At 43.0% G+C, this 15,640-nt stretch overlaps 1 long non-coding RNA gene across 4 annotated transcripts in view; it reads right to left on the bottom strand.

Annotated features, from left to right (window-relative positions):
* Positions 1-3,578: 3,578 nt before the first annotated feature.
* Positions 3,579-15,640, bottom strand: part of LOC111882183 (uncharacterized) — a 28,943-nt gene continuing 16,881 nt past the window's right edge. For 2 of the 4 annotated variants that reach the window (XR_008230137.1, XR_008230135.1), the window contains exons 8-9: positions 4,180-4,250; positions 3,579-3,764 (exon numbers count right to left, since the gene is read on the bottom strand). This is a non-coding gene — a long non-coding RNA (uncharacterized LOC111882183). The remainder of the gene's footprint in view (positions 3,765-4,179; positions 4,251-15,640) is intronic. The other 2 variants (XR_008230136.1, XR_008230134.1) reach the window with 1 other exon arrangement.

The raw sequence follows: 15,640 nt of genomic DNA, 5'->3' as shown, positions 1-15,640 counted from the left end.
GTATTTAATTGGAAAATATTATCTTATAAAAATAGTATTTTACCAACATATTAGGAATTATTGTTTCTAAGAATTAATAACAAAAGAGAACAAAACTAGTTATATTCATAAGGTATGCATATATATGTTGTGTACAAATTAATTGGACATTTTGAGTAACCATTTAGTTTCAGTGTAACTACTTGTTAGGTGGTAATGTAAAAGACACTCAACTTTGACTCTAGGGAGACTCGAAGCCATGAACTCCTTTAAGTGGTTTGAATTCAAGTATAGGCTATCATATTAACTCCCATGTTTTCCCTTTTGGTCCATGCTTTGACTAGATAAAAGTATGGGGCTTTAGTACTTGTCTTTTGTCTCTTGGTATATACTGGAGAGTAAAGATCAAAATGGAGCTAGTTTTTGATAACTTCTTTCTCTCTTTTTTCTTCCTAAAATCCGAGGCCTTTAAGAGTCTCTCCCTTCTCCAAGTCTTGGAAGTTTTTTTGTAAAGATTAGACTCTTATAAGTTGCTTCTCTTTATGGTTCATTTGGAATGAACTCTTAAAGATTAAGAACAACTTATATATAAGTGAAGACTAGCTTGTTTTAATAGTTTATTATTACTTGGTGGATACTTCTAGAGAAGCTCTTCTTTGAGTCGTTTTTCTTCTTCGTCAACTTCCAATCTCTCTTGAGAATCAATGCTTTTAAAGGTTGTAAAATTTTTCCTTCTATGGTTCATTTAGTCTTTATATGATTGAAAAATGATCTTTGGTGGATTAAAAAGAGTTTTAAGTTTATTCTATTTTTAATGTTTTCGTTGTTGTTTTTAGCGTTTTTGAGAAGACGATTTTGAATAAAATTTCATTCCGATTATCTCCGTATTATTTTTTTCGACTATCCTTGACTTATTTTTTCGTTTGGTTTATTCTCGTACTTTTTATTCAGATTGTCCTTCTGTTATTTTTCCGTTCGGACTATCATTGTATTACTTTTTAGTTCGAAGTGTTTGGTGTTATCATTTTATAACGATTTTCATAGCCGTTCAATAAAACTCACACACAAACACAAATATAATTGTTCATAATTTTTTTAAACAAAAACAAAAAAAATAAGACATGGTTTGTTCAAATGAAAAAAAATAATACATGATTAGCCCGAACTAAAAAAATAACACAAGCATGGTCGGAAAGAAAAAATAACTTAGTGATAGACGGGACAAGAAAATAATATATGGATAGTTCGGACAAAAAAATAACATATAGATAATCTGACCGAAAAAAAAATAACACAATGATAGTCCGAATGAAAAAAGATAACACAATGGTAGTCGGAACGCTACACAATGATACTCATAATTCTTTTAGTGAATAATTATAGAAACTATCATTCGTAAAAATAAAGATACAAGTATATATATATATATATATATATATATATATATATATATATATATATATATATATACATATATATATATATATAACAGCCCGGATTCCCAGGTATTATTTATTCTTATAATTTTTGGTGATTTGTGAGGAGACTCGGCGAGTTGGAGCTCAAACTCGCCGAGTATGATCGCGGTTTGGGCACGGGTTCGCGTCCGGACTCGGGGAGTCCAAAAGGTGGACTCAGCGAGTCCACGCTGTTTAATGAAACCCTAAGTTCCAGGGTATGAGACCTATTTAAAGGGGCTTATGGTCGTTATTTGCGGCCACCAACCCCAGAGAGAACCTTAAAGAGTCTTTGAGCGTTTTGTGAGAGAGAAGAGGAAGATCCTTGACTATTTGTGGGTGTTTTGCATATAGAAGAGGATCAAGGCAAGAGGAGACCAAAGAAGCTGCCAATCCAGTGATTCCTAAGCTCAGAGACTTCATTTGAGGTAACCATTCGTTCCTTTCTCAGTCCTTGGTGTAAATCTTAGAGTTAGGGTTTCTTTGTGGAATGATCCATGGAGTAATTGGCCTCTTCTTTTGTTGGTGCTTTAGATCTGGACCCAAAGAGGTCCAGAGACTCTTTTCCCTCAAGATTTATGAGTGTTAATGGAGGCCATGAGCTTAGAATAGCATTCTAGAGACCATATCATCAAATAAGGCCTTTGGACCTTTGCATGAGCACCAAGACTGTAACTTTACATGATGTATGTGCTTGGAAGGACTGGATCTATGAGTTATTGGAACGGATCTGACCTCAGGAGTGAGTTTGAGTTTATGCATGGCATAGACTCGCCGAGTCCGAAGAACAGACTCGGCGAGTAGCATGAAGATTGTCCATAACCACTCAGCGAGTGGTCTTGCTGAGTTAAGGGGTTGACTCAGTGAGTCAGGGAGAGTTAGAGAGATTTGACGGGTGGATTGAGTCAAGCTGGAACTCGCCGAGTTGTTCTTGAGACTCGGCGAGTTGAGTCGTGGTGGCCCCGCGATTCATGCCAGGTGGAACTCGTCGATTCAGGGAAGTACTCGACGTGTCAAGAGAGGATCCTAGGGAGTCAGTGAACACGTATAGACTCGTCGAGTCGCTCTAGTGCACTCGCCGAGTCCGGTCAAAGTTGACCGTTGACCGTTGACCAGAGTTGACCAGTGTTGACTTGATAGGGGTAGTCAACCTTAGTTGTGAAAGTGTTAATTAGAGATATATTGTGTTATAGGAGGATTATAGCTCGGGGGATCGAGCGCGAGTGATTTTCGGAATTTGCGAGTCATCGAGATACGCGAGGTGAGTCTTCTCACTATACTTTACATTGAGTAGGTAATCAGAGTTATGTGACAAAGTATTTGTTTGCTATATGTATGTTATGTGCTGTACTGCATTATTCTATGTGATTTATGTTGTGCATGTTTATAGAGTTGGAACCGGAAGGTTCACAGAGTTAGAACCAGAGGGTTCACAGAGTAGGGTCCACGGACCCACAGAGTTATAGCCTCGAGTGGCTAATATGTGTTATGTGTGGTATTTTGGGGAACTCACTAAGCTTTGTGCTTACAGTGTTGGTGTTATTTGTTTCAGGTACTAGTGATGACCGTGGGAAGACGCCGGCTTGATCAGTACACACACACGGGATTTTTATGTTATCAGGTCTTGGGAATTTTATATAGCATGGATTGAGTTCCAAACATTAATGTTTTTATGAATGTTAAATGATTTGTGTTTTTATAAAATGCGAAAAATTGTTTTGAAATTTACAGTGTTACCAGTTGGTATCAGAGCCTTGGTTTGAGGGATTCGAGTACACCTTCGGGCGTATTTGAACTCAAACTGAGGATTTGAGAAGTATTTTCAAAAAGAGTAAAAGATTTTTGGAAGAACGCAGAGCAGAGTTGTGTGTACGATCAGTCAACGCCCGAACGGTGATTTCCCAAAATACCCTCATGTTATGTGATATTGATATTGATATGATGTATTCTCATGCTAGAGTAGGCTAGGTACTCTTATTAGGACTAGAGTGGCCTGATTTGTGATGCCTTAGTCTAGGGAGAGGTGAGCTGTTATGAGATGCTTGAGAGTGAGTAGGTAGCAGCGACGGGCTTATGAGAGATCTGTTAGCGAGTGGACTATGCATAAGAGTGTGACACCCAATTTTTTTTTTTTTGCAAAAATTTTAAACTTTTAAAACCCATCTTAAATTAAATTAAAACAACTGAAATAGTCATAACATAATCCATCAACTTAATAACCATATAAAATAAGTGCGGAAGTAATAATAATAATAAGGTCCCAACAAAATAACTAGTAGCGATGTCCCGATGCTCCATGTCAAGCCTTAGCCTCTTTAATCTTAACACCTGAAAAGTTATAAGGGAAAAACGTAAGCACGAAGCTTAGTGAATTCAAACACAGACATTGTACTAACATTCATATTTACTAGCCCTAATCCATTTTCCAAGTATAATGATAAAGACAAAGAACGAATCAATGTCTATATTACGAGAAGGACTTGTAGGTTTGAACCGCACCGGGAAGATCCCGTATCATTTGGCCCTAATCACCGCACCTCACGAAGAGTATTACGTTGGTGATCTTACCTACCCACCGCACCGGTAAATCCGTATCCTTTGGTGGTGTCCCCATATCCATAATTAGTTACATACAGTGCACATGTACGAATTAAAACAATACTTATATAGTATAAATTCAAATAATCACACACGAGCTAACTAGCAAACACAATCATCAATACAAAGGTGTGAGAGAACTCACCTTGAGTGAGTATTAAGGATGGCTAACAATCAAATAATGCTACCAAGCTTGAGCAAACTTCAAAACCTCGCCTAAGAAGGACTAAAGGTTAGAAACGAGAAGTAATGAAGCTATGAGTTGAGAAAAGAGTAATCACAGCAAGGTCTCTAAAACAGACCTGCTGTTCAAAACTGATTTACTCCAAAATCTAAAACAGAAACATAGTTTTAACTAAATTTTATAGGAAACTATGATTGCTCAGGATTCCATAACTATAAAGAACTCATTCTAACTCCAAAAGATGAATTAAATATGAATTTTACAAAATGGTGTATCACTTCTGTCTCCAACAATACAGTCAAGTGATGTTGGCCAATTCTACCCAACTTGTGAGTAGAATTCGTCCAAAAGAAAATTAAGAGAAGTAAAGGACATACAAGTGAAAGTCTCAGAGTTGGAATTGAATGAAAAGCATCTCTCAAACTCCAGATATAAAATTCACATTGTGGACAATCACAGCACTAGCAAAAGCTGGTGACTGCCCACTGACCTGGAGTGTGGATCCATTCTAACCAATTTATAATTGGAAATAACACCCCATATTCTCCAGATCTTAAATTCATAATATAAGGAACATATAGAAACTTGGAATCACTCTGGATCCTTTTCCAAGCCTTAGAAATGATGAAAACAAAATGACATATCAGAACAGACCCGGATCAGACCTAACAGCAAAGATGCCATTCTTTCACATAGATAAAGCCCTTATCAGTGAGGTTGGCCTTCTTAAGAAAGTTATCCAACTCAATTTGTGAACTTTTGGAACTGGTTTGGGGTCCGTTTGAGTTCTAGAGCTCCAGATATGATTTTTACAAAATGACTACAGATCTGATGGAAAACAGAATCGTAGCCACCAGTGATTCCTTTTTGGCTTATCCATCCTTCTCCTTTTGAAACACATTTTAAGATGTGTTCATCATCCCAATTCAGTCCCCATGATAATGGTGGTACTAAAAAGGGTTAGGGATCATTAGGATTTCATTTAGCCTCAAGGATGTAATAATAATCAACATGAAAATAAACATAAGCACATAAAATCATCATTCTCCCTTTTAGGGTTTCCATGATCTTTTGCCACATGTAATCCCCTAGATCCATCATCCACCATATATGGGGTGAAGATAGGATCTTGAGATGATGTATAACATACAATTACAAATAAAATAAGAAGGAGAAGAGGTGAAGATGAAATCATAAAACTAGAACAAGGTTATGAATCAAGTTGTAAGAAAGGATAAGGAGGTTCATACCAATACGAATCAAGGCTGGAAATGAACAAGAATTAAGCTCCAAACAGCCCCTTGGCTGCTCTTGATCCCAAAGAGAGAGAAAGGGACGATTTTTGAGAGAGAGGGAGGGTTTAGAGTGTTTTCCTTGTGTGTGTTCCAAATGATTCAATTTACACATTAAGTACTATTAACTAGATGGACATTGCAAATAGGCCCATAGCCCATGGACTTCAAAAAGGAGTTTACAAGATGATCAAAAGAGTCCAATAACATAAGAAATCAGACATTGGTTAAATAAATTAACCCAAGGTTACAAGGATAATTAAATTAAAATAACCAAACGTACCGAGAAAACCCGGGGCGTTACAGATAGAGTACTTGGAATTTGGGATCTGAAAAGGAGGACTTGGGGTGTATTCTGTTACGGTGCAGACAGTAGTATTGGGCTCGTACTACTGAAAGCACCGGAGCGGTGTACAGCCCAAGTAGGAATCTTTGGAAAACCAAGGATCAAGGAGGAATGAGTTGTCGAGTGTGAGTATGCTTGAATGGATTCTAATTTATCGTATGTTGTATTTCAGAGGTAGATCATGGTGAGGACACGTCTTATGCCTGAGAGGAGTGGGGCCGGTGATGAGGAGATCCGCCGGATCATCCATGAGGAGGTGGCTGCGGCCATCAGGGCAGAGATACCAGAGATGTTCGGGTCTATTAAGACCACGTTGATTGAGACTTTCGATGAGCGTTATGCTGCTCTTTCTGAGGCTGCTGTTGCAGCGGCCACCGTAGCTATTGCTGCCGCGAGGCCGTAGGGTGGTGATGTGTTGTTGTTCCGAGAGTTTAGCAACACAAAACCGCTAGGTTTTGATGGGGACCAGGACCTGGTGGCAGCTATGAGATGGATTTCTGACATAGATGGGTGTTTCTTCACTTGCTCATCTCCTGAGCATTTGAGATACGGTTCGCGCTGAACCAGCTTCGCTTGGGAGCGAAGGACTGGTGGAAGTTTGTGACGGCGCACTTTACGCCTGCTGAGCTTACGGTAGTGACCTGGGAGAGGTTCACTGCCATGTTCCGAGATGAGTACGTTCCCCAGGTGGAGAGGGAGTGTTTGGCCCAGGAGTTTCTGACCCTCAAGTAGGGTACTGAGTCTGTTACGGTGATTACCAGGATGTTCCATGAGAGGGAGATGTTCTGCCCTAAGCACGTGTCCACTGAGCAGGCACGTATGAGCCAATATTTGAGTATCTTGAGGCGAGACATTCGGGAGTTCGTGGCGAACTCCTCGTACCGGACATTTTCCGAGCTTCAGGCAAATGCCCGGAAGAGGGAGATTGAGCTAGAGACTCAGGCCAGGGAGGAGGCGGAGTCTCAGGGGAAGGATCGGCGACCGACGCAGTCTCAGCCAACAGCCAAGCCGGCCAAGCTCGCTGATCCCAAATCAGGGAGCCAGAAGAGCCGCACTTGTGGGAAGTGCGGCAAGGTTCATGATGGAGTCTGTAGAGCGGGATCTTTCTACAAGTGTGGCAAGGAGGGGCATATGGCCAAGGACTGCCCCAAGGGATTTGCGGTGTGTTTCCACTGCAACCAGACCGGACACCGGAAGGCAGAGTGTCCGCAATTGCGAGGATCATCTCAGGGAGCACCTCAGGGATCTGCCCCTGCCGCCATCAGAGCTACCGAGAGTCGGCCAGTGAAGGCCGAGGCGCCGAGGGCACGAGGGAGAGCTTTTCAGTTGACCGCGGAAGAGGTCTGCGCAGCGCCCGATATCGTGGCTGGTATGTATTCTTTCGTTTATTTATCTTAATGTTGAGATATTATGCTTATATTATGTTATGCGTAGGTACTTTTCTTGTGAATTTTGTACCTGCCTTGGTGTTATTTGACTCGAGTGCGAGTCGGTCTTTTGTATCTTTGGCTTTTAGTTAGCATATCAGTGTTGGTCGTGAGGCATTGAGTCGGCCTCTGAGAGTTTCCATAGCTGACGAGAGGGTGTTATATGCCACGGAGGTTCTCCGAGGGTGTGTATTCGAGATTTTCGGTGTTGAGTTCCTGATTGATTTGGTTCCCATTGCGATGGGTGATGTTTGTGTCATTGTGGGCATGGACTGGTTGAGCAGATTCGGTGTGGTTATCGACTGCGAGCGATAGCTGGTGACCAGACAAGACCCTAGTGGGGGAGTTCTTACGGTGTACGGCGAGGGTACACGTTCTGGATCAACGTTTTGTTCGGCCGCTAGGGCGAGGCAGTGTCTACAGCAGGGCTGTAAGGGTTTTGTGGTGTATGTGATGGATACGCGGGTGGATTCCGAGAGACCGAGGACAGTTGAGGAGGTTCCGATAGTGCGTGAGTTCCCGGATGTATTTCCTGAGGAGTTGTCGGGTGTGCCTCCTGTGAGGCAAGTGTAGTTCAGTATCGATTTGGTTCTGGGGGTCGCGCCTATCGCTAAGGTGCCTTATCGCCTTGCACCTCCAGAGATGAAAGAGTTATCCTCGCAGCTTCAGGAGCTGCTGGGGAAGGGGTTTATTCGGCCGAGCAGCTCGCCGTTGGGAGCGCCTATCCTGTTTGTCAAAAAGAAGGATGGTTCACACCGGATGTGCATTGATTACCGGGAGTTGAACAAGCTGACAGTCAAAAACCGTTACCCGTTGCCGAGGATCGACGATTTGTTCGATCAGTTACAGGGAGCATCTTGGTTCTCCAAGATTGATTTGAGGTCTGGATATCATCAGGTGAGGGTTTGAGATGAGGACGTCCAGAAGACAACGTTCAGGACGCGTTATGGGCATTAAGAGTTTGTGGTGATGCCTTTCGGGCTCACCAATGCCCCTGTAGTGTTCATGGATCTCATGAACCGAGTGTGCAGGCCGATGCTGGATCGGTCGGTGATTGTATTCATCGATGACATTTTGGTATATTCGAGATCTAGAGAGCAGCATGAGGAGCATTTGAGGGAGATCCTCGGAGTTCTGAGATCGGAGAGGCTTTATGCCAAATTCTTCAAGTGTGATATCTAGTTGCGAGAGGTCCAGCTCCTGGGTCATCTCGTTAACCAGAAAGGGATATTGGTCGACCCGGCCAAAGTTGAGGCGGTGATGAGTTGGGAGGTGCCGAGGTCACCTTCCGAGATCTGGAGTTTCTTAGGGTTGGTGGGTTATTATCAGAGATTTATCAAGTATTTCTCTAAAATCGCAGTGCCACTCACCAGGTTGACCCGGAAGAGTATCGCTTTTTCATGGGGCCCCGAGCAGCAGGCCTCCTTTGAGACGCTTCGCCAAAGGTTATGCGAAGCCCCGGTGATAGCCCTCCTGGAAGGGATGGAGGACTTTGTGGTATACTGTGATGCATCGATTTTTGGGTTGGGGGCGGTGCTGATGCAGAGAGGGCATGTGATAGCATATGCATCGAGGCAGCTGAAGCCTCATGATACGAGATATCCCACCCATGATCTAGAATTAGGGGCAGTGTTGTTCGCCCTCAAGATTTGGCATCACTACATGTATGGGGTTCGGTGTATGATATACACGGACCATAAGAGTTTGAAGTATTTGATGGATCAGCCCAACCTAAATATGTGACAGAGAAAGTGGTTGGATGTGGTCAAGGATTATGATTGTGCGATCCTGTACCACCCAGGCAAGGCTAATGTTGTAGCCGATGCACTGAGCCGCAGGGCGGAGAGCACCCCGCTGCGGGATGAATGTGTGAGATTGACCGTGATAGCTCCAGTGTTGGATGCCATTCGTGGGGCACAGGCCGAGTCTGTGTAACCTGAGATGCAGAAGAAAGAGCGAGTGGTTGGATTGATTTCAGAGTTCGTTACCGATGGTAGGGGGCTTCTGACTTTCCAGGGGTGTATCTGGGTGCCGTTTGTGGGAGGAACACATACCATTTTGATGGAAGAAGCTCATCGGTCGAAATTTTTGATCCATCCTAGGGCCACTAGGATGTATTTGGACCTGAGGAGGGAGTATTGGTGGCCCTATATGAAGAGGGATGTTGCATGATTTGTTGAGAGGTGCTTAACTTGCAGTAGGGTTAAAGCCGAGCACCAGAGACCGCATGGTAAGTTGCTGCCGTTGGAGGTTCCCGAATGGAAGTGGGAACAGATCACCATGGATTTTATCACCAAATTGCAAAGGACTGCCAGGGGAGTTGATGCAATTTGGGTGATTGTGGACAGGTTGACGAAGAGCGCTCACTTTCTTGCTATCAACGAGAGTTCTTCCGCAGAGAAGTTAGCAGAGATGCATGTGAGGGAAGTGGCATCTCGGCATGGGGTACCGATATCGATTGTCTCAGACCGGGATGTACGTTTCACTTCCAGATTCTGGAAGACGTTTCATGAGGAGTTGGGTACTAGACTGCATTTTAGTACCGCATATCACCCCCAGACGGACGGGCAGAGTGAGCGGACGATTCAGATGTTCGAGGACATGCTCCGGGCATGTGTGCTGGATTTTGGGGGGAGTTGGGATACGTACTTTCCCTTGGCGGAGTTTTCCTACAACAACAGCCATCATTCGAGCATTAGTATGCCGCGCTTTGAGCTGTTGTATGGGAGGAGGTGTCGGACCCCCATTTGTTGGGGAGAGGTTGGACAGCGTGTGATGGGCAGTACAGAGATCGTGCTTCAGATGACAGAGCAGATCCAGCAGGTCAGACAGAGGTTGTTGATCGCTCAGAGTCGTCAGAAGAGTTATGCAGACAGACGCCGGTCCGAGCTTGAGTTTCTGGTCGGCAACCTTGTACTCTTGAAGGTCTCTCCTTGGAAAGGAGTGATTCGATTCAGGAAGAGGGGCAAGTTGGGACCCCGATATATTGGTCCATTCCGAGTGATCGCGAAGGTAGGCCGGGTAGCCTATCGTTTGGATTTGCCAGCAGAGTTGGGGTAGATTCACGACACTTTCCATGTGTCGCAACTGCGGAAGTGTATAGCCGATGAGTCGGCAGTGGATCCATTAGAGGATATTCAAGTGGATGTAAGCCTGAATTATGCTGAGAGACCAGTGGCAATCAGAGATCGGAAAATAAAGGTTCTGAGGAACAAGGAGGTACCCTTGGTTTTGGTTCAGTGGCAGCATCGGAAGGGGTCCAAGATGACTTGGGAGCCGGAGCATGAGATGCGTGAGCAGCATCCAGAGTTATTTGCAGAGCGAGACTTCGAGGGCGAAGTCTAGTTCTAGTGGGGGAGAATTGTAACAGCCCGGATTCCCAGGTATTATTTATTCTTATAATTTTTGGTGATTTGTGAGGAGACTCGGCGAGTTGGAGCTCAAACTCGCCGAGTATGATCGCGGTTTGGGCAAGGGTTCGCGTCCGGACTCGGCGAGTCCAAAAGGTGGACTCGGCGAGTCCATGTTGTTTAATGAAGCCCTAATTTCCAAGGTATGAGACCTATTTAAAGGGGCTTATGGTCGTCATTTGCGGCCACCAACCCCAGAGAGAACCCTAAAGAGTCTTTGAGCGTTTTGTTGGAGAGAAGAGGAAGATCCTTGACTATTTATGGGTGTTTTTGCTTATAGAAGAGCATCAAGGCAAGAGGAGACCAAAGAAGGTGCTAATCCAGTGATTCCTGATCTCAGAGACTTCATTTGAGGTAACCGTTCGTTCCTTTTTCAGTCCTTGGTGTAAATCTTAGAGTTAGGGTTTCTTTGTGGAATGATCCATGGAGTAATTGGCCTCTTCTTGTGTTGGTGCTTTAGATCTGGACCCAAAGAGGTCCAGAGACTCTTTTCCCTCAAGCTTTATGAGTGTTAATGGCGGCCATGAGCTTAGAATAGCATTCTAGAGACCATATCATCAAATAAGGCCTTTGGACCTTTGCATGAGCACCAAGATTGTAACTTTACGTGATGTATGTGCTTGGAAGGACTGGATCTATGAGTTATTGGAACGGATCTGACCTCCGGAGTGAGTTTGAGTTCATGCATGTCATAGACTCGCCAAGTCCGAAGAACAGACTCGGCGAGTAGCATGAAGATTGTCCATAACCACTCAGCGAGTGGTCTTGCCGAGTTAAGGGGTTGACTCAGTGAGTCAGGGAGAGTCAGAGAGGGTTGACGGGTGGACTGAGTCAAGCTGGAACTCGCCGAGTTGTTCTTGAGACTCGGCGAGTTGATTCGTGGTGGCCCCGCGATTTATGCCAGGTGGAACTCGTCGAGTCAGGGAAGTACTCGACGTGTCAAGAGAGGATCCTAGGGAGTCAGTGAACACGTATAGACTCGCCAAGTCGCTCTAGTGCACTCGCCGAGTCCGGTCAAAGTTGACCGTTGACCGTTGACCAGAGTTGACCAGTGTTGACTTGATAGGGGAAGTCAACCTTAGCTCGGGGGATCGAGCGCGAGTGATTTCCGGAATTTGCGAGTTATCGAGATACGCGAGGTGAGTCTTCTCACTATACTTTACCTTGAGTAGGTAATCAGAGTTATGTGACAGAGTATTTGTATGCTATATGTATGTTATGTGTTGTACTTCATTTTCTATGTGATTTATGTTGTGCATGTTATAGAGTTGGAACCGGAAGGTTCACAGAGTTAGAACCAGAGGGTTCACAGAGTAGGGTCCACGGACCCACAGAGTTATAGCCGTGAGTGGCTAATATGTGTTATGCGTGGTATTTTGGGGAACTCACTAAGCTTTGTGCTTACAGTGTTGGTGTCATTTGTTTCAAGTACTAGTGATGACCGGGGGAAGGTACTGGCTTGATCAGTACACACACACGGGATTTTTATGTTATCAGATCATGGGAATTTTATATAGCATGGATTGAGTTTCAAACATTAATGTTTTATGAATGCTAAATGATTTGTGTTTTATAAAATGCGAAAAATTGTTTTGAAATTTATGGTGTTACAAGCAGAAGGAGTTGGAGCTGGTTAAATCTAGGGATGAAATATCTATTTGCAGAGAGACAATCTTAAATTGTTAAAACAGAGGAATGATTTTTGTTTAATTGCAAAAAGACTTTATACTAACAATACTCAGCTGCATTTAGACTGTGAAATAGGCCAGAAGATACATCGCATGATTTTTCCCTTCCTTGAGTTAAAGGAGGATGCAATCGATGCCGAAGCATACAACTGTGAAAGTGTTGTATCTTCAGATGATGTAAATCCCACTTATATGTATGGTCTTGAAAAAATTGAATCTTTTATAAAGTCCAAAGACCATAAGGACATGCTTAAAAATCTTTTGGATGAAAATGATAAGTTGAAACTCAGACCCGAAACTATACAAAAATTTGACTCATTGAGTACCAAATTATGTTCAGAAAATAAAATTCATGTTGAAAATGCATCTGAACTTAATGAGGACGATGACATGAGTGAAATCTCTGTAAAGGATGAGGTTGACTGTTCAGAGTTAATTAGGAGCGAACCTGAAAACCACAAAAACTTGATTTCTGAAAATTCTGTGGAATTCGCTCGTCTGTCCAAAAATAAGTCCCCAATCCTTAATGAAAAGGCCGTTGTATACCAAAAAGTTAGAACCACTCCCAATCAGGTTTATAAGGTCACAGGAGTAACCGAACATTAGAGAGCCGAACTCACTGCATTGGTGAACGAAGATAATGCAGATGGTAGTGATGAGTTTTTCATGTCTGCACCGATAGACAACGCAGATGAAACGGTTGGTTTGTCGGAGCGCACATCTTGGAAGGCCAAAGGTACATATGTGGCAGAACCACTAAATAAACCTACCAACTTTGACGTGCCCAGTTCCAGTGGCACAAAAGAGGTTCCAGAGGAATATGTCTCCTCAACAAGCGAAACCTCTTCCATGAAAAGTGAACCTGTTGCTCAGAAGCCGAAACAGAAGGCAAATATTCACAGACAACCGAAACAAGTGAAAAATCAAAAGCAACAGAGAAATCTGAGATACAAGAAAAATCTCTCAGAGCAAAAGTAATTTTGGCGCTCCCAAAATCCTCACTATACTCACTTTGATAGAAACTCCAAGCCAAAAGGAGAAGAAAATAAGAGTAAAAGGAGCTTCAGTCCATTGGATCAAAAGAACTAGAAGAAGACTTTCGGGCCACAGGAAGAACAAAATCGGAAGGATAGGTTCGGTCCCGAAAGTAACAACAACCGAAAGGCTGGTTTCGGTCCACCAAACAACAACAGACAAAGACCAGAGTTCAGCCCATCAAGCTTTTACAGCAGAAGACCCAGTTTCAGTCCAGCAACTCATAACAACCGAAAATCCAGTTTCGGTCCATCAACAAACAGCAACCGAAGGTCCAGGTTCGGTCCATCAAATGGTCCCAACCGAAAGGGTCATTTCGAACCTCAAGTCAGGAAAGATTCTCATTCTAACTTCTATTCCTCTAATTCTTCTCGTTCTCATTCTTCTTCTAAGCCTAATTCTCGTCCTACACCAAGCTCACAATCGACGAAGGATTTAAAAGGAAAAAGGAAGATTTCCTCAGCAGATGAAGACCGAAAGCAAGCTAAAGTCCAAACTCCCAAACCTGAATCCGAAATAACTGCATCAAACTCCAATAAAATCAAAGTGTTTACTATTAAGAGGAAAGATGAAACAACCTTAATAAAACGAACATATCTTGTTGATGTTTCTCTTACTATTCCTGTTTCTGTAAAAGGCTCACGAGGACCCAAGAAACTTTGGGTTCCTAAATCTGCTTAATTTTTGCAGGTTATAAGTGACGAGCAGTTTGACGAAGAATGGTACATAGACAGTGGCAGCTGAGGTCACATGACAGGAAGGAAGGAAGAGCTAAGGGAGTTTCGATCACTTCAAAACGGTGGCAATGTCAAGTCTGGTAACAACTCTTATGGAACGATAAAGGGTTATGGGATGATAACCAATGGAGACTTTACAATCAGCGATTTAATTAATCAATCGAAATATTTCATTTTATCGGGAATTTTTGGTTGTTCTTCGCCTTACCGAGTTGATAAAATCTACACCGGAAAAAGTCCTTCCCATCCTTTTTCGGTACGGACACGGTTAGAGATCCAATCAGAATAATCCAAGGTCCTAATTCAGCGGGCTGCTTTTTCCTTTTTTCTTTGAAAAGCACCAAGCCAATAAAATCTGCCTCTTGTGCTCTAAAAGGCCTCTCTATGCTTCTCGACTTTACCGATCTTTCTGACATTCCATATAAGGACCTTAATGTGGAACTATTGTTGTTTTTACATTCCCTTCGCACCTTAATGTAGAGGGATTGCAGCATAACCTCATCAGTGCATTTCAATTGGTGGGAGGTACAAGTCTCAAAGTCTCGTTCGATGATGAAGGTTTAGAGATAATAGAGAAGAAATCCAACAAAGTTATTCTCAAGTCTGAACGAAAAGGTGAAATGTTCTCTCTGAATCTCAGACCAATCAAAGGGAATCCAACCATATGTCTTTTGTCCAAAGCCCATTCAGACGAAAGTTGGTTGTGGCACCGAAGGCTCTCACATCTCAACTTCAAAGACATCAACAAGCTAGTCACCGGTGGTCATGTTCGGGGACTTCCACTGCTTAAGTTCGATCGAGAACACTAATGTGCTACATGTGAAATGGGGAAACAAAGTCGCCAAAGTCACCCAACAATCATAAACACCAAATTTGTTGAACCACTTGAGTTGCTTCACATCGACTTATGTGGTCCATCATCAATCGAGAGCATTGGCGGTAACAAGTACATCCTTGTTATTGTTGATGACTTCTCACGATTTACTTGGGTATTCTTTCTAAATCACAAATCTGAGGCGACTCCCAAGCTGAAGATCTTTATCAAGCAAGTCGAAGTGCAACTGAGAAAAGTCGTTTGAAACATTAGGAGCGACAATGGACTGGAATTCAAGAACAAAGAATTCAAAGATTTCTTAGCAGAAAAAGGCACCCGTCACAATTTCTCAGCCCCCTATACACCTCAACAAAACGGAATTGTCGAAAGGCGAAACCGATCCCTATGTGAGGCGGCTAGAACCATGCTGAGTTTTGCCTCACTTCCTCTATATTTCTGGCCGGATGCCATTGTTGCAGCTTGTTTCACTCAAAATAGATCTTATCTCAACAAGAGCTTCTCTCTCACCCCTTATGAGATTATTAACAATAGGAAGCCGAATGTCAGGTTCTTTCACGTGTTCAGTTCAAGGTGCTTCATCTTCAATTCCAAAGAACATCGCAACAAGTTTGATGTCAAAGCTGATGAAGGTATCTTTATGGGATATTCTCTT

This window comes from Lactuca sativa, chromosome 2, assembly GCF_002870075.4.
Source record: "Lactuca sativa cultivar Salinas chromosome 2, Lsat_Salinas_v11, whole genome shotgun sequence".
NCBI classification, from domain to species: Eukaryota; Viridiplantae; Streptophyta; class Magnoliopsida; order Asterales; family Asteraceae; genus Lactuca; species Lactuca sativa.
Note: the sequence above shows the minus strand (reverse complement) of the source record. Positions and strands in the feature narration are given on the sequence as shown.